Below are 19,173 nucleotides of genomic sequence, written 5' to 3'. Positions count from 1 at the left end.
GATTATGTAAGAGGGGAAGTTATCCAATGATCGCAAGAAAGGATCCACAATCAAGAGCCACCAAGAAGTGCTCTATGAAGTTGTATGCAAGATGTGAACTCCGTGGGAGGATGGAGAAGCGCTCCCCCTAGATAAGGATTCTGCAAGTTAGACTGATTTTCACCTATGGGATAAGAGAGTTTCCAAGTAGGGGTTAGTATGAGGGGCAGATTACTGGAATTAATCCCACCATTGTTACCAATAGGATTGTAACACCTCTAACTCGTCTAAGTCATAGGATTAGGGTTACGGAGTATTACTATACAATTCAGAACATTTAACATCAGAACATAAATTAATAAATAATTTACATGTTAACATTTGATAAAATAATTTAATTATAGCATAAATACTCTTATGGGACTAATTCAAAACAAATCATAAATTTTAGATAAAATTTAAAAAAATTGTGAAACAAGTGTCAAATAGCCATGTGGCCAAGCCGTGTGACATAACCCAGATCGTGTAAGCACTCGAACTATGGGACGCACGACCATGTCCCAGCCTGTGCGTTTGCCGGTGTAACTCACTAACTTGGGTCACAGGGCCATGTCGTAGGCCATCTACCAGACCGTGTCAAACTTGCACCTAAAATTAATATAAGCATAGCCATGTGGAGTGGACGTGTGTGGCACATGCCTGTGTGCAGCACAAATCGTCCCTAAACCAAGCCATTTCAAACTCTATTCTTGCACACCAAGACACACCATTTCTACAAGCATTCATATGATCAAAACACATTCTAATCACACTCAAAACATATCAAATCAATCATCCAATGAGTTCTAATCAATGTACCAACAATAGGTACCACAATCACAATCAACCTTGTTTCATTTCAACATTTCAAAATCAACCATTTAACACATTTCTAGCATACCAAATAGCCATTTATTTTTCATAACATTAACCCATAAGCCATTTGTTTTCAAGAAGCATGAATAAAGTGACTAAAAAGCACATCTCATTTGATCTAATTGTCTATCTAATGTACCTTCATTGGTACCACAATTTAAATGTCCAAACAAACCATACTCAATATTTACAAGACATTATCAAAGTCTCCATTTCATCACATATGTTTACCATATATCAAGCTAATCACTAAAGGTATTTAGCTAATGACCAAAAGCACATCAAGTTTCAAACATAAACAAAAAAATACTTAACATTTATAACCACAAAGCTTACTCAAACTAACTTATAAACAACATCATCATCGACAAAATAACTTAAAGGCTCCTAGTTCATGCCATTTATAACCCGACATCAATATATCCAAATCTTTTACCGAGATAAATGATGGATAGTGTGAATATACTCCAACTTGATTCCAGTCAGTCGAGCTTTCTGACAATCTACAAGATAAGGAAAAACAACTATGTAAGCAACCAGTGCTTAGTAAGCTCGTATAAAGGAAACTTAACTTACTGAATAGAAATGATTAAACCATTAAAAAATTGCTCATTTAAAAGTATGCATACTTTTCCTTCCAATTCACAACACACCACAAGGTTAGTAGGTGTATTAAAGAGCATATCCAATCAATTGAACATAAAACATATCAATATAAAGTTCAATACATAATTCCTCAATCTATTACTCAATTTATTCCCTTTTCATTTCATATTTATATACCGACCTTTTCCATTTCATGCTTCCATAACACAGTTCTTTTCATATACACATCCATTCATTAAAACTTAAATCGTCTGTTGAATCAAATGAAATAACATCAATACTTGGAAAATACTTAAATAACCATTTAATTCCTTAAACACACCACAACATCACGAGTTAACATATTTATAGACATTTGAAGCATATAATCACACCAAGGCAATAACATTCATTATCAAACTATACTAGTCAAACATTCAAATCGTATTCATACTTACGATATATACCTCCCCTAAAATGTATTACCTGAATAGCAAATTATTGGAGGGTTCCATTGTGCCTTTCAACCATAGTCTTATTTATTCTCGACTTGATGCCATAGTATCTTTCAACCATGGTCTTATTCATTTTTCGTCGTGTTGCCATAGTGTCTTTCAACTATGGTCTTATTCATTTTCCATCGTATTGTCGTAGTGTATTTCAACTATGGTCTTATTCATTTGATTCGAGATGCCATAGCATTTTTCAACTATGGTCTTACTCTTTTCTAGTATGGTGCCATAGTGTCTTTCAACTATGTTCTTAATCATTTCCTTCAAGCCAAAAAAATCAATTCATATATAAACAATTAGATATTAAAAACCAAAACAACAACTAATTGATTTAATCAAGTTACGAACTTACCTCGACAATAATAGTTTTAAAAACGAAGTCAACAACTAATCCGACAAATTAGCTTTTCCTCGGTTTAGATCCATTTGGTTCGTTTCTTGATCTAAATAATAATTTTCATTCAATTAAACCATTCAAATAACTTAATATAATCAATTTAACTTATAACCCTTATCAATGGGAAATTTACAAAATTACCCCTAATATTTTGCCTCTATGCAATTTAGTCCCTAAATCTGAAACTTTCAATTTAACCACTTTTAATTAAAATTCATGCTAGCCAATTTTCTCTTAGTCTTATACCAGCCCATACTTGTTCTCATTTCATACAATTTACATTAAATTTTACTATTTCAACAATTTCATCCCTAAACATTAAAATCATCAAAAATCACTTAACAAAATACGTATATCTAGCTATTAACTTTAATAATTCACAAACTAAATTAAAAAACACATTAAATTCATTCATAAAAAGTCCTCAACTTTTAAAAATTTACAAATTAACCTCGAGTCAACTAGATTAAGCTAATACAATAACAAAAACATAAAATTACTAAAATGGACTAGAAAACATACCATGCAATTGAAATTAAGTTGGTCGAATCTCCACAAAGATAATGTTCTTTTCTTTTTAATTCCACTAATGTTAGTTTTATTATTTAAACATTTTAAGTTATAAAATTAACATATATTTTATGCATTTCAATGCACCAACCGTCCACCATAATGATTTATGGTCAAGTTACATAATAAACCCTTTCAATTTGTTGTTAAACACAATAAACCTATTTAGCTATTAAACATCAACCTTTACTTCTTTTACAAATTAGTCTTTTCAATTAATTAACTATTTAAACGTTAAAATTTCTTAACCAAATATTAATATGACCTAATAACACTCCATAAATATTTAATAAAATATTTATAGGCTCGATTATAGAAATGAGGTCCCGATACCTCCTTTTCTAAAATCACTTAACTTTAGGGATATACCACTTGAACCTAATTATTTTTTCAAATAACATAAATTATCAAATGAAAATTTATTATAACACTATATTTGACTCATAAATACTCAATAATAATATTTGTGGACTCACTCATCGGATTTGTGGCCCCAAAACTACTATTTTTGTAAAAAAAAAGGGTTGTTACAAAGATGGATTGAGAATAGGTCTACCAGAGTGGCGAAATCCGCTGTAAGTCAGCACAATACAAAAATGTCAATGATTCCTTTAGAACTATTGTATGGGAAGAGGGAGTCCACAAATGATGGGTCCGACCATGGAAGTCTACCAAGGAAGGTATGACCTAAGGATCCTTGGGCGGGGAATTAGGAAAGTTACCGTAAAGGTCATCGAATACCTCATAGGTGGGGTGTATAAAAGGAAGGAAAATGAGAAGAAAGGATTAGGACTCGCTAATATGGTGAGATGTCTGGATCACTATCAAGTAGAGAGTTTGTCCAGAGAAAGGTCATTAGTAAATCGAGAACCTTAGAGGATCGGGTGGAATTCGCCACCCTAAAGAAGAATACTTGCCTTGAGCAAGCAGGAAGTTAAAATAAGTTTAATTTATTTTACATTTGTCACCCTAGTGTGATGTGTTTAAATATGGTGCAGTGAAGGAACTCGCTAAGTTCTTTTGAACTTATAAGATCTTGTCTGATGTTCATAGGATTTGCAACATTGATCGAGGACTCAAAAGAGGGACCCAGCAATACAATGACGAGATTGGGGATCGTAGGCAGATGGAGTCATGCACTTAGAAAGGGGGTACTATCAGAGGCTTCACCCAAGGAATTTTTTATGTCAAAATCAGATAACGCCCTTAGAATTTGGGAAAAAGGATAGTTAGCCTCTAAAAAGATTTGTAACAGCTTCATTGTAATTAAACAGTTAGATTAGAGATAGAAATTTGAAAGACTAAGTATTCAGTGGCTTACGGCATTTTTTGTAGGAATTTTTATTAATTTTATTTTAGACTATTTTTATAATAGTTTAGTCAATAAGACATTAAGAATAGGTAAACCCAGACCAATTATGAAACTCCGTACTCGAATTCGGTAGATGGGTTGGGTCAGGGGTGTTACATAAATACACTTAACCAGAACAATTTTAAAACATCGAAATAATGAAAAATAATAAGGAAAGGTTAATATATGCTTAGAAATCTGATGATTGTAAAGCTTGAGATCACTTGGGCGGCAATGGCGAGCTATGAACACTTGTGATTGGAAATCCATAATAAGCAAAAGTGCAACGAGTAAAGAAAGAAAATAAAGAATAGAATTGCACAAACTGAAAAATAACAATATTGAATCCCTAATTCTATCTACCCTTAAAGTGTACTTAAGCCTCCTTTTTTGAGGTGTTTAAGTTACATATATAATACTGATGTCCTTTGATCGAATCGAGTCGCCTCTACCCCTAATTTTGGGTTAAGGTTGGTTGTGCGGATGGAAACACCCTTGCAAATTTTAAGCCTGTTAAGCGTCAATGTCGTAATATTCCAGGTCCGATGTCGTGACTTTGTAGGCAATTTGCTCAATCTTTGAAAAAGGTTTGGATGTTTCAACTTTGCTTCCTCAATGTCGCGACTTTGCTGCATTTTGGGATCAACTTCCATCTTTGGCTACAATCTCGAATGTTGAGAATTCCAATATTGAATGTCGTGGATCCAAGGTCCAATGTCGCGACTTTGGCCACAGTTTGCTTGTATTGTCGATGTTGTTTGAAAATTCATCTAAGTGTTGGCGTAGCTTCAATGTTGTGACTTTAGTATCTTAATGTTGCAACATTCGGCCCAATCCACAAACTCTTTAACTTTATTTAGTTCAAGTTGTTCCTTGCACACTACATCAACTTGTTAGAACTTTTTAGGCTCAAATTAGCCTAACTGGTCAATAAATATCATCAAAAGACTCATTTTATTCAATTATCAACAACTATCATCTAATCTGTAAAACTACCAAAATAACATAAAAAAATACTAGATTCCAAGCTTCTTACATATCAAAAAGAGCTTAATTTGTCATATCAAATTATGACAAATCATTTACCTTTTACAAATGATTACCTTCTTTTTGACACTACAAGCTTAAGAAACATTGAAACTATTTCCTCATTCTCAAGATTTTTCAAAAGGCTGTACAAACTGTGAATAGCGCTAAGTTAGCCATTACTTTTCTCCCTATTCATATGAATCGGTAAAGCACTCACCTAGAGATGTAAGTCATGAAGGTTGAATAAGTATTTGGGCCTTCCTTCAATATGGGGAAGAGGAAAATGAAAAGCTCTTAGCTTCATTTTTGACAAGGTGACAAACAATATAGTAAGTTGGAAGGGCAAGTTAGCTTACCAATCAGTGCGTAAAGTTCTTATAAAGGCAAGGCTTAATACTTGGTGTGGCCCTTAGACTGGCCATTGTATTATTTTTTTTCTTCTCACTTCCCCCTATATTTTCATTACATCCATCAAGTTATCCCTTGACCATTTCTATTAAAAGCAATCCTATGTGTTTTTGATACCTATTTTAACCCTTATACTATAGTGAAATTATCACTTTGACCTTTTTATTATTGTCTACATGTTTGCATTTGATTGGATTAAACAACCATGTGGGATTTTTTAAAATAGAAATGGTCAACGGGCTAACGTGATGGGTGAAATGAAAGTAGAGGGGGAAATGACCAAAACAATTAGTAAAATGGAAAATGTGAGAATTTCATTGTATTATAGGGGACAAAACAGATTTTAAGCCTACAGGCAATAGCCTTGGTATCTTAGTTTACATGATGCAATGTTTCAAGCTTTCAATTTCTTTCTCCAAGAACTTAAATAAAATGATGAATGGGTTTTGGTGAAGATAAGCATATTGTTATGCATATAAGCTTAGATGAATAAACTGGAACAAAATGCCACTTAGTAAGGATTTTAGAGGTCATGATTTTAGGAACTTCCATGAATTTAACCTTGCCTTAATTTCAAAGAAAGAAAGAAAAGATTGAGACTTATTTAACAATAGAATGCTTTCTGGGTCAAGATTCTTAAAGGAGTCTACTCTCCATCTTGCTCATCGATGAATCCAAACTTGAGGAGAAATTCATTATAGGCATTAATTATTAGAGTATGCCCAAAAGACCAATCATGATATGGTTCTAATATTATACTTATTCACCTTGTTTATTAATAAAGGCATTGTTATTATTATTTTTAGTCTTTATTTTTGTATATTAAATAATTTTTTTAGTAATGAAGTCTTGAGAATAATATTATCATTCTTGAATTGTCCTTAGTCGAGTATTATTGTTGATAATATTATTGTGGATGGGACAATAATAATAAATTAAGATTAATGTTTGATTAATTGATGACAAGATGTTCTCATGGATATGGGATATCAAGTTAACATATAGGTACATGTTAGCAAAACAATGTATTAGATTAACCCACCATGAGAATGCTTCTTGGATTACTATGTAATAGTCACAACAATTCTCATTATGATAATAGTGTTGTTAGGATATTATTATTAGATTTTATTTTTAGCAATTTGATTCCTAATAGGATATTATTATTAGATATTATCTTTTAGCAATTTGATTCATAATACGATATTGTAGGATATTATTAATATATATTATCTTCTTGCAATTTGATTCCTATGCAACTACTACTGTATTGATATATATACCATTGAGGTCTATCAATAAAATTTAAGGGATTACTCTATTCCTGTCATGACGTCTGAGCAAGGTTTTTGAATTTTTTTTCATCATTATAAATGGTTGATGGTGAGTCTTCTCCTCCTCTACCACCACCTGGGGCGACACTTCTTGGTTTTACCGCTGAGCAATGGCAGTCTCTTCTGGCGATGTTCGATAATAAAAATTAACTTCCACTCGATTGAATGGTAAGAATAATTGGGTTATTGATACGGGGAGTGTAAATCATGTTACGGGTGATCTTATGTGTTTGACAAATGTGAGAGATGTTGCAGCATGTTCCGTAGGACTTCCTAATGGCCAAACTGTAGTGGCTACTTAAGAAGACGAACGAAATTCACTTAAAACACATTATTTATGTTCCTAAGTTAAACTGCAATTTAATTTCAGTTTCCTAGTTGAATAATGATATGAACTATTTTATCCAATTTTCTACTAACATATGTGTTATTCATGACCTTCATTCGAGGGAGTTGACTGGAGCTGGTGAGAGACGAGATAGACTTTACTACTTTCGGTAGGTTTTGATAGTCAAAGCAGTTTCGATTGAAGTTTCATCCTCTTTGGAACTTTAGCATAGAAGATTGTGTCACCCCTCTAAGAAAGTTGGAAAGTTACTTCCTTTTGCTAGTGACTCTCGAGATCATCTGAATAAAGCATGTGAAATTTGCCATTGTGCTAACCAGACCAGAAATAGCTTTCCAATTGGTGAACAGAAAGCCACTCATGTTTTTGAGTTAGTTCCTTATGATTTATGGGGGTTTTATGACACTCCATCTTGTGGATATCATTATTTTTTGAAATTGGTTAATGATTTCTCTTAAGCTATTTGGATATATCTATTGGCTAAAAAAAATGAGGTTTTCAAAGTTTTCATGTTATTCATTGCTATGATTGATCGTCAATTTTCTCAATAAGTGAAGTGTATTAGAAGTGATAATGGGATAGAATTTAATTGTCTCCAAAAGTATTTTCCTTCAATTGACATTATTTTCCAAACATCTTGTGTTGGTACTCCTTAACAAAATGGGAGAGTAGAGAGGAAACATTAGCATATTTTAAATGTAGCTCTTGCTTTGTGTTTTCAGGGAAATCTACCTATATCATTTTGGGGGGAGTGTGTGTTGGCTGATTCTCATCTCATTAATTGAACTCCTTCACCTCTTCTTCACAATAAAACACCCTATAAAATATTGTTTGGTAGCCCCCTTTGTTTGATGATCTTCGTGTGTTTGGTTCCTTATGTTTTGCTCATAATCAATGTTTTAAGGGTGATAAGTTTGCTAGTCAAAGTTGAAAGTGTGTTTTTGTTGGATACCCTTTTAGTAAAAAGGGTTGGTATTTATATGATCTGGATTCTAAGTTCTTTTTGTTTCGTGATGTGAAATTTTTTAAGGATATTTTTCCATATTTGGATAAGAATATTACAACCATTGAGCCCGACAATATTGATTTGTCATATGGGAGTGGAGACGCAATGTTTTTATATATTTTTTGGTGAATCAAACGAGTTACAACCCGCGATAATTCCTCCACTTGCTACTCTGTGGCCTGTGAGTTCGCCTCCTGTGAGTTCTCCAACACCTATTGTATCTTCTTCTTCCTCCAATGACACGGTAATATAAGGGGCTTTGGGTAATGATGTGTCTGAATTGGGACGAGGGCATAGGGAGAAATTTCGCTCTATAAAGCTTCAGGATTTTGTTACTCATACCGTAATAAAGAAAAGTCCATCTCTCACCTCACCTGCTTCAGAGCCTTCCTCAGGTACTTCATTCCTATAGTGCGATATGTTACTTGTGACAAATTTACTGTAAAACACCAAAATTTTCTTGTAGCAATTACTGCAAAGGTTGAGCCACAGTCTTTTAAAGAGGCTGTGAAGGATGCAATATGGTGTGACGCTATGCAAAAGGATATTTCTTCTTTGGAGGATAATGGTACTTGATCTATGGAAACACTTCCTTCTAGAAAAAAAGCACTGAGTAGTAAGTGGGTGTACAGGATTAAATATAAATCTGATAGAAGTATTCAGAGACTTAAAGCTCGTCTTGTTGTTTTTGGTAATCACCAGGTATAAGGTATTGACTATAATGAAACTTTCCCACCTATGGCGAAAATGGTGACTGTTCATGCTTTCTTAGCTATTACATCAGATGGATGTCCATAATGTCTTCCTGCATAGTGGTCTTGGTGAAGAGGTTTACATGCAGCTTCCTCCTCCAATTTCTGCTCCTAATAAGCCTAGAATAGTTTGTTGTTTGCGCAAGTCTTTATATGGATTGAAACAAGCTCTTCGGTGTTGGTTTGCGAAGCTTATTACTGCACTTAAAGGGTATGGATTTCTTCAGTCATATTTTGATTATTCTCTCTTTACATACACTAAGGGATCGGTACGCATTAATGTGCTAGTTTATGTTGATGATTTGCTTATTTCTGTGAATAATTTGGCTGCTTTGAAATCTTTTAAGGGGTATCTCAGTTCTTACTTCCATATGAAGGATCTTGGTGCGTTGAAATAGTTTTTGGGGATAGAGGTACCTCGTAGCTCTTTGGGGTTATTTCTTTGTAAAATGAAGTATGCACTTGATATTATTTCAGAGGCAGGTCTTGTAACAACCCGTTTTTCAGTAGTGTTGCAAACAGTGGTTTCAGGACCACTCATAAATATTATTCATTAATATTTATGAGTCAAGTATAGTATTTTTGAAATTTTGATTTAATAAATCTTTTTAATTGATTGTATAGTCCAGTTCAAGTGGATAATTTCTTAAGTCAAGTAGTTTTGGAAAATGAGGTATCCAGACCACATTTCTATAAACCAAGCCTCGTAAATATTTTACTAAATACTTATAGAGTTATTATATAGGTGTATTGAAATTTGGTCCAAAAATTTTGGTGATTTCATAGTTAATTAAGGAAAATGAACTAAATCGTAAAAGATGTAAAAGTTAAATAACATTGATTTTATTAGTTAAAATTCACGATCATTGAAGTTTTACAAGAAAAAAGGTATTTATACCATTTTAAATGTTGGTTGACGGTTTATATTATGTTTTCAAATAAAATAATGTAATAATTAAATAATTAAAAAGAATAAATAATGGATAAAACATGGAAAATGTGTTATCTTCTTCATCTTATCATTTGTTCAACCAAAACTACCATGGTTGAGAAACCAAGCTTCCACCAAGATTAATTTCATTGCATGGTAAGCATTTTTAAACCGTTTTTTTATGATTTTTATATTTTTGAGACCGTTTTAGCTTAATCTAGCTAACCTGGGGGTCAATTCGTAAAAATGTTAAAATTTTAGGGACTTACCATGAATGGTTTAAGTGTGCTTTTGAATTTAATTGATAGATTATTAAGCTTGGATGTTAAATAGAAGTATTTTGTTAAGTGATTTTTTAGTAATTTTAATGTTTAAAGATTAAATTGTTTAAATAGTAAAACTTCAAGAAATTTGATAAATATGGGTTGTAGAGGGTCCCTAGTAATTTCAGCTAGCATGAATGGTGGTTAAAAATGGTTAAATTGCAAGTTTCGAAATTAAGGACTAGATTTATCAGGGGTAATTGAATGAAAATTATTATTTTGATCAAGAAATGAGCCAATCAAATTTAAACCGTGGAAAAAGTAAAGTATCGGACTAGTCGTCGGCTTTGTTTTTACAATTGTTTTCATCAAGGTAAGTTTGTATTTCAATTTAAGTAATTCATTTGACTTATAAATGTGAATTAATTCTTATATGTACATATCTATTAAACGGTGATTGGAATCATTGTTTAAGAAAAGGAAAAGACCATGATTGAAAGATATCATGGCATTATAATCGAAAAGGAAAATGCCATGATTGAAAGATATCATGACATTATAATCGAAAAGGAAAAGACCATGATTAAAAGATATCATGGCATTATAATCAAAAAGGAAAAGACCATAGTTGAAAGATACTATGGCATTACTTCAGGATTGTGTAAAACCTTGGTCGAAAGATACAATGGCATCCTTGAAACAATGGAAAGGATGAAAAGGATATCAATGGAATCGCTATTATATCAATGTTCTATGGTTCAGTATGTGATAAGAACTTATGAGTATTATATTAATGGATTGTAGTTTATTATGCGAATAGAAGGTTGAATTGAATTTTAAATGCATGTACTGGTAATGTTTTATGCCACAATAAAGTCATTTGTTTCATTTGGTTCAATGGGTGATTAAATTTTAGTTCAAATAAATATATATATAATGGTCTATGTTATTAAAAGATGAAATGGAAAATGTTGATATATGTACTTTGTATGAATATTTAAATACATGATGAATGATATATATATATATATAGAATGATTATTGTGATATGTTCCATGAATTGGTTGAATTTATATGTTCATTTATACACCACCTACTAACCTTGTGATGTTGTGTGTATAGGAGTGAAATGTATGCATGATCTAAGGAATGAATCCATGCTTGAAGGGTTTAAATATAACATGTTCAGTAAGTTTATGTTGAAATTATGCGAGCTTACTAAGCTAATTGTTTATGTTAATTGTTTATCGTTCTGTAGGTCATCGGAAAGCTCGAACGGTTGGAATCAAGTCATAGTGGATTCACACTATCCACCCTTCATCTCGGGAGAAGATTTGGATATTTTGACGTTAGGTTATAAATGGCATGTACTAGGAGTTTAAGTTATTTTGTTTATGATGGTGTTGTTTATAAGTTAGTTTGAGTAAGTTTTGTGTTGTATGTATATATGTTTGTTATCTTTGGGCTATGTTTGTGACTAGTAGTGCTTTTGGTCATTAGCTAAATGTCTATTATGATTAGCTTGATATATGGTAAATGGATGTGATGAAATGGAGGTTTTAGTATATCTTAAAAGTAATGTCTTGTAAATATTGAGTATGGGTTTGTTTGGATGTTTAATTTGTGGTACCAATGAGGGTGCATTGGATAGGCATTTAGGTCAAATGATATGTGTGTTTTGATCACTTTATTTATTCCTCTTGAAAGTAGATAGCTTATGGCTTAATGGAATGTGAATAAAATGGTTATTCGGTATGTTTGCTACATGTTTGAGGTGTGAACTTGTAGCATTGTAATTGAATTGATTTGGTGTTTGAATTCAAGTGCCAAGTCATGAAATATTGGTTAGGCACATAGGTTGAATGATTTTGGCATGTTTTAGGTATGTTAGAAGGTGTTTTAACTTGTGAAAGTGATTGGTAATGACTTGACTTGGTGCTAAAGTAATGGTTGTTGAATTAGCTTGCATTAGGGGTTATTTTGGAAGCACACGGCCCTATGCCACACCCGTTCACACCATACAGCCATGTCTCATTTGATTTTTAGTGTAAGATGGTCCACACAGTCTGGCAGATGATCTACAACAAGGCCGTGTGGGGTTATTTCAAATACCCACACGGGCAGTCACACAGGCTGGGACACGGCCATGTGTCCCATAGTTTGAATGTTACATAGTTGGATACACAGCCATGTTTTGAGTCACACGGCCTGGCCACATGACTATGTGACCCTTGTTTCCAAAATTTTAAATTTCTTCTGAAATTTTCTATTTTGTTTCAAATTAGTCCCTGAATGTTTCCAAACTATTTTTAGGGCCCCGTAGGCTCAATTTAAGGCCCATAAGTGTATTTATGCTATGAATAAAACTTGATATTGAATGTTAATATTTAAATTTGAATAATTCTTTCTATATGATAAGGAATGTTTCGATTTGTACTGTAATACTTCATAAACCTAATCCAACGACGGAAACGGGTTATGGGTGTTACGGGTCTTTTTGGGAACAAAGCCCACAGGAAATAGAGCTAAATCATAAATTAGCACATGCTACAGGAACGATTTTGTCTGATCCTGAGCCGTACAGACAGTTAATGGGTGGTCGTTTGATTTATTTGGTAATAACTAGATCGTATTTGGCATACTAGGTTTATGTCTTGTCCTAGTTTATGCATGAGCCAAGGTAGGAGCATTGAGACACGACTTTGCGTGTTGTTCAATACTTCAATGGCTCTCTTGGCCAAGAGATTCTTTTGAGATCTGATAGTGATTTATCCTTGAAAGGGTGGTGTGATTCAGATTGGGCTACTTGTTTGTTAACTCGGTGTTCGCTTACTCATTGGCTTGTCTTTCTGGGACAATCTCCCATTTCCTGAAAAACTAAGAAACAACATACTATTTCGCATTCATCTGCTGAGGTTGAGTATAGGTCTATGGCTTCTGTTACTTGTCAACTCAATTGGTTGAAGGCCTTGCTATTAAGCTTAGGTGTCCATCATCCTAAAGGAATTCCTTTATTTTGAGATAGTCAATCTGCGCTGCATATTGCACAAAATCTCGTATTTCACGAGCATACTAAACATATTGAAGTGGATTTTCATTTTGTTAAGGATGCAATCTAGGATGGGTTGATTTCACCTTCTTAAATTCCAACCTCCATTTAGTTGGCCGACATTTTTACAAAGGCGCTTGGTAAATCGCAATTTGAATATCTTCTCAGCAAGTTGGGCATCTATGATCTGCATGCTCCAACTTGAGAGGTGTTAGGATATTATTATTAGATTTTATTTTTTAGCAATTTGATTCCTAATAGTATATTATTATTAGATATTATATTTTAGCAATTTTATTCCTAACAGGATATTATAGGATATTATTATTAGATATTATCTTCTAGCAATTTGATTCCTATGCAACTACTATTGTATAGATATATATACCCTTGAGATCTATCAATAAAATTCAAAAGATTACACAATTCTTGTCAAATGTGTGTGATCCTTAAACTTAAGCTCATTATAGTTCCAACATCAGTAGTCATATAATTTGATATAGTCAAATGTCTTCCATAAATGGTTATACAATAAAGATTGTTATTGGGTATACCATAAACTATTTAGCAAGATATGATTTGTCCCTCCTACATAATGGGAGTGATATCTCGGGCCCTTTGATTAAGTGAGACTAAAAATGCATGGTTGTGCTCAAATGAGTTTATATGAGATCATACTTGTGAGTTCATACTCATTTGTTTATCTTAGCCTACTTGGGATTCAAGAAACAAAAAATTGGATTATACAAGTTGACTGTTCAATGACTTGTGTTTAATCTAAATATCACAAACAAAAAGATATACTACATGATAATATTATCACAGAAAAATCATGTTGAACAATGATTTCTGCAAATTTGGTAGTAGTAATGCATTGCTAGATGTCACTCATTGTTTGTAGTATTAGAAATGTTTTAATATTACTAAAAGCGTTATAGAATCTTACGAGGTCACACCCTATGGTTGAAAGGATTAAAATACGTAAAAAGATGGGATTATATTTGACTTGTCATATGAGTTAAACTAATTATAGAAATGTTCTTATAATTAATATAATTTGACAGAGTTAAAATCTAATACATTAGATGTACATGCTTGACACACATGTATAAATGGTCCAATTAAAATAATATAATATATGTTACACATTATTTTAATTGGATAAACCATTTTACTAAATTTATTAAATATGATATTTAATAAATTTTGATTGAAAAAGGAATTATGTGAGATTTATAATAAAACCTAATATCACATTTATAGTAAGTAGAATATCATGTTTGACTAAAATCCTTTAATATCCTTTAAATAATTAAAGGTTATTCAAAAGGTTTTGAGAAAAAAGATTTTGATATTCCATTTTTTTTTACTTACTTGAAATTTTAAGACTAACAATAAAAAGGAATTCTTGAAACACTCTTTGAAAATTTCAAAGAGTCTATTTCAATCGTTTTCCTCCATGTGGTTACAGTAGAGGTTGAAACACAAAGGTTGCAACTATGGTTCTATCGTTGATAAAAGGCTTATTGCCAAAGATTATTTTCAACTCAAATCGGAGAAGGTATATTTTGAATCTTTCCTTTTATCCTAAATTAGTTTCTTCACACATGGATCCATGGTATGGGTTTACTAGATTTTATTTTTTTCTTGCATTGATAGAGCTTTGACGTCCCAATATTGAAGAGCTTACAAAAAGGACCAAGCCTTATAAAAAGAGGTGTCTTATGGAATGTTAGTAATAGAACTCAATTTCTTGTATGGCATGACAAATAGAATACATTTTCTAAAAAAACGAGATTTAGAAAGCGCTAATTTGTTTAATAGAGGAACTTGTTTTTACTACATTTTGTATTGTAAACAAACTATTTTTTCAGTCTATGACTAAGCTTTAAAAAGGGGAAACCTTAGAAGAAGAGTGAATCTAGATGATTGTATAGGATTAAGGTTGCTAAATGATGAATGATTTGAACTTAAATCGCATCTTGTACTATTGAATTTAGTAGTTACTCTCTAGGCAAGACTCCAGAAACATAGGAAAAGGTTCCGAACTACATAACTAATTTATGTGTTCATTGTTTCACTTTTCCAGTTTCAGTTGTATCTTTAGTTACAACTCACAATACAACTAACAGTAAACTCAACATTAAGAATTGGTATCAAAGATAAACACTAAACAAAATTGGTGAAGGTCATGTTGTTAAATTGTTGAGACATTGAAGGAAGCTTGATCTCCAAAGCTCCTTATGCTTGATAACTCCAACTACACCTACTAGAAAGTGGACATGAGAGCATTTATTAAGTTCCTAGATAGGTGTTAGTACTCCCAAACTAAAGATTACTTGGACAAATAATGATGATAAGGTTGCGACTCACAACTCCAAGGCCTTAAACACTATTTTTAAAAGAGTGGACCCTCCCCAAGAATTCAAAACAATATCTATATGAGCCACTACTCTAGAGGCATAAACCATTCTTGAGATAATACATGAAGTCCATTCGATAGTGAAGCAATCCAAACTCCAAATGTTAATATTAAAGTTCAGTAATCTCAAAATGTTAGAAAATGAAATATTATCCTATCTTTATGCAAATTTGTGTGACATCTCTAACCAAGTGTTTATGTCACGACCCGTGTCACAGTCGTCATCGAGCCGCCACTGGACCTCATCAATCAACATTGGACCGTCATCAGACACTGTTGGCCACCGTCGGTCACTTTCCAGTTTGGCTGGTTCGAGTCTACATTGTCTCGATCAATTTGGATGTGTCTTGATTTTTCAGGTTTCGCCAGGAAAAATTAGGTTACAAAAAAATTTCTATGTTTTTTTCTGGGTCAAATATTTTATTCTAAATAAATAATAAAATAAAACTCTGCATGGAGATAATAGTCCACGATATAAAATATACATGCCCGAGATAATAATGAATTACATTTAAATTTATAAAAATCACAACTTTGGTAAAATTACTTTATCATTCATAATAATAAAATAATATCAAACATTCATTCACATACATTCCCTAAACATGCATATAATTACGAGAATGTCACATCTTATCAAAAATAATCATTCATGAAGAAGAGAGAGAATTATGGTCTCAGTTTACACTATAAAAATAGCACAACTTAGCTCTAATACCAATTATTGAAAAATATCTGGTTCAAAAATTATTTTCTTGCACAACGAAAAATAATTTTTTTTGAAAACCAACAAGGTTTTCTACATTTATAACAATAAACCTAGATCGAAGACGTGCCTATATTTTCGGATAAACAGATCCTTGTCGTTTCTGGCTTTCAACCAAACTATCTTCTCCGCTATTCTCATACCACAAATTGCTTCGAGTGTGGGCTCCAACAAAACGAATCAAACATAGAAACTAGAACTAGTTTTCTTTTATTTTGGGGTGAAAACAAAAATTCTCTTTTCAAAATAGAAACCAACATAATCATTATTCCAGAAAATATATTTAATTCTTAGAGAATAAAAATCTCTCTATTTTTGGGCAGAATAATAATATCTAAAAGTTGTGTGTATAGCCTTATTGGTGCTATCTATTTATAGGGAAAGAAGGTAGAACCCTTGTTGAATTTGAGAAGTTTATTTCAACTAGAAAAATGAAATCCTAGTTCAACTAGGATGTAAGAGGCGACAACCCTAGTTAAATATACTAGGATTTGTTGTCCCCCTTATTACATAAGAGGCTTTTGGGCCTCTTCCATATCAAATCCAATTACAAGTACTTCTCGAGCTTTTAACCCAATACTTTATAATCCAACCCAATATTTGTTTTCCTATTTCTCACAAATAAACTTCAATATATTTCTGATTAAATAATTTTCTCAACCCAATTCTAATTCCATTAAAATCGTGACAATTTTATCATAAAAGAATCTATGATAAAATATATTAATATTTCCACATTCAATGGTTCACTATGACCAAATGATTTATTTCCATTTTCGAACTTCATTTATTTGAAAATCATAAATTCATTTTTCAAGTCATTTTTATTTTTCTTTTTCATTTTGGAGAAAATCACATTCATTTCCAAATTATTTCATTTCTCCATTTCCATTTTCATTTTCATTTTGGAGAAAACCTTAATCATTTTCAAATGTTCCATATTTCTCCATTTCACCATTTCTATTCAAATCTACTCATTTGATTCAACATGCAATTCATTTCTGGTTTCAACGAGCTAGAGAAAGGATCAATTGGACATATGCAATTAAGGCTCAAATGATTTACAATTAAGTTCCATCTTTTCGCCTATTAATTATAAACTCATTTAGTCACAAAGTCTTCCACTATAGTATCATGACTGAGCTCTCCCCAATGGCATGACATTACGAAAGAAACTCGATCAGTACTCGTCTAATGACCTTGTCATAAATGTGTTACCCTCATAGGATATCCTTAATCCCTTTGGGATAATATTTGTTCTCCCAATATGATCCTATTTTGTCTCATGGTAACCATTACATCTTCTTTCATGAAAATTCAATCATTATCAAATACTGATCATGTCATCCATCACAAATATGAGCGATCTGTAGCCACGTTTACTTTTCATCAACCTTGTAATTCCAATGAGAGGATATCATTTACCCATGTCTCAGGCTATGAATTCCACTATTGTGAATGACGCTACATACTGCAGAAGTAATACACCCAACACACTAACTTTCAATTCCTTATCTATTCGAACATAAGCTTTTACTTACATCAAAGTGTATGAGCCATGCATACATAGTCCATGACCCACTCAGGATTTAGGTATGTCACACTATAAACGTTACAAGTGAATAAATCCATAAACGGATTCAAGATCTGTTCTTCTAGGGTCCAGTCCAATGTACTATCAATCTAGTCAATCACATCTATGTCTCTATCTTCTGGAAGTCATCCACTTTGATGCACAAGATAAGGCATCTCCTCGATTGGACTTGATAGATGACATATTAATCTTTCAATCAGTTTGCTCATTTTCAATTATACTAAGGGCATGTTTAGGTTCGTCTACTAATATAAGTTGTCTTTCTGTATTACAATCTGATCATGTAATACTGTTTAATATTAGTTTAAACATTAGATAACCAATGAGCAATATTTGCTTCCATTTTTCTTTTCGTCCAAAAACCATATGAGAACAATCTTACCAAGTATATTAATGTAATCCATGAATTTGTTTTATTATTCAATCTGTTCGAAAAAAATTACAAGTTTACAAACGAATATATCATACTCAGGATAGCAAATCCAATAGTCTCTACCAAAACGTTTATCCATAAGGTAACTGCCATAAAGAAGGCTAAGGATATTAACACAATGAGAATTAACAAGTTAATTGGATTTCTGTAAACATTCAAAATGAATTTAGAGGAAAAGAAAAAGAAAAAGTCAAGATAGAAAAGAACATTTCTCTACAAGTTGCTTCCTCAATTACAATTGAAGATGAAGCTACCATTAAGGACTTACAGGAGCAATTAACCCTTCTAACTATGAACTTCAATAAGACATTTAAGAAGCTGTTGAGGAATAGCAAATGATTTGAAGGAGATTTATCACTAAAGGAAAAAGGAAAATAATATCCATTAACTAAGAAAGTTTAAGACCATGTTGAGTGTAATGATGGAGATTTGGCAACATACAAGCTTAATGTGCCAATACGCTATAGAAAAAGAAAAAAATCTTTCTCTGTGACATGGAGTGATCGATGACTCTACTAGTGAACAAGAAAA

This window comes from Gossypium raimondii, chromosome 10 (genome assembly GCF_025698545.1).
Source record: "Gossypium raimondii isolate GPD5lz chromosome 10, ASM2569854v1, whole genome shotgun sequence".
Classification (NCBI taxonomy): domain Eukaryota; kingdom Viridiplantae; phylum Streptophyta; class Magnoliopsida; order Malvales; family Malvaceae; genus Gossypium; species Gossypium raimondii.
Note: the sequence above shows the minus strand (reverse complement) of the source record.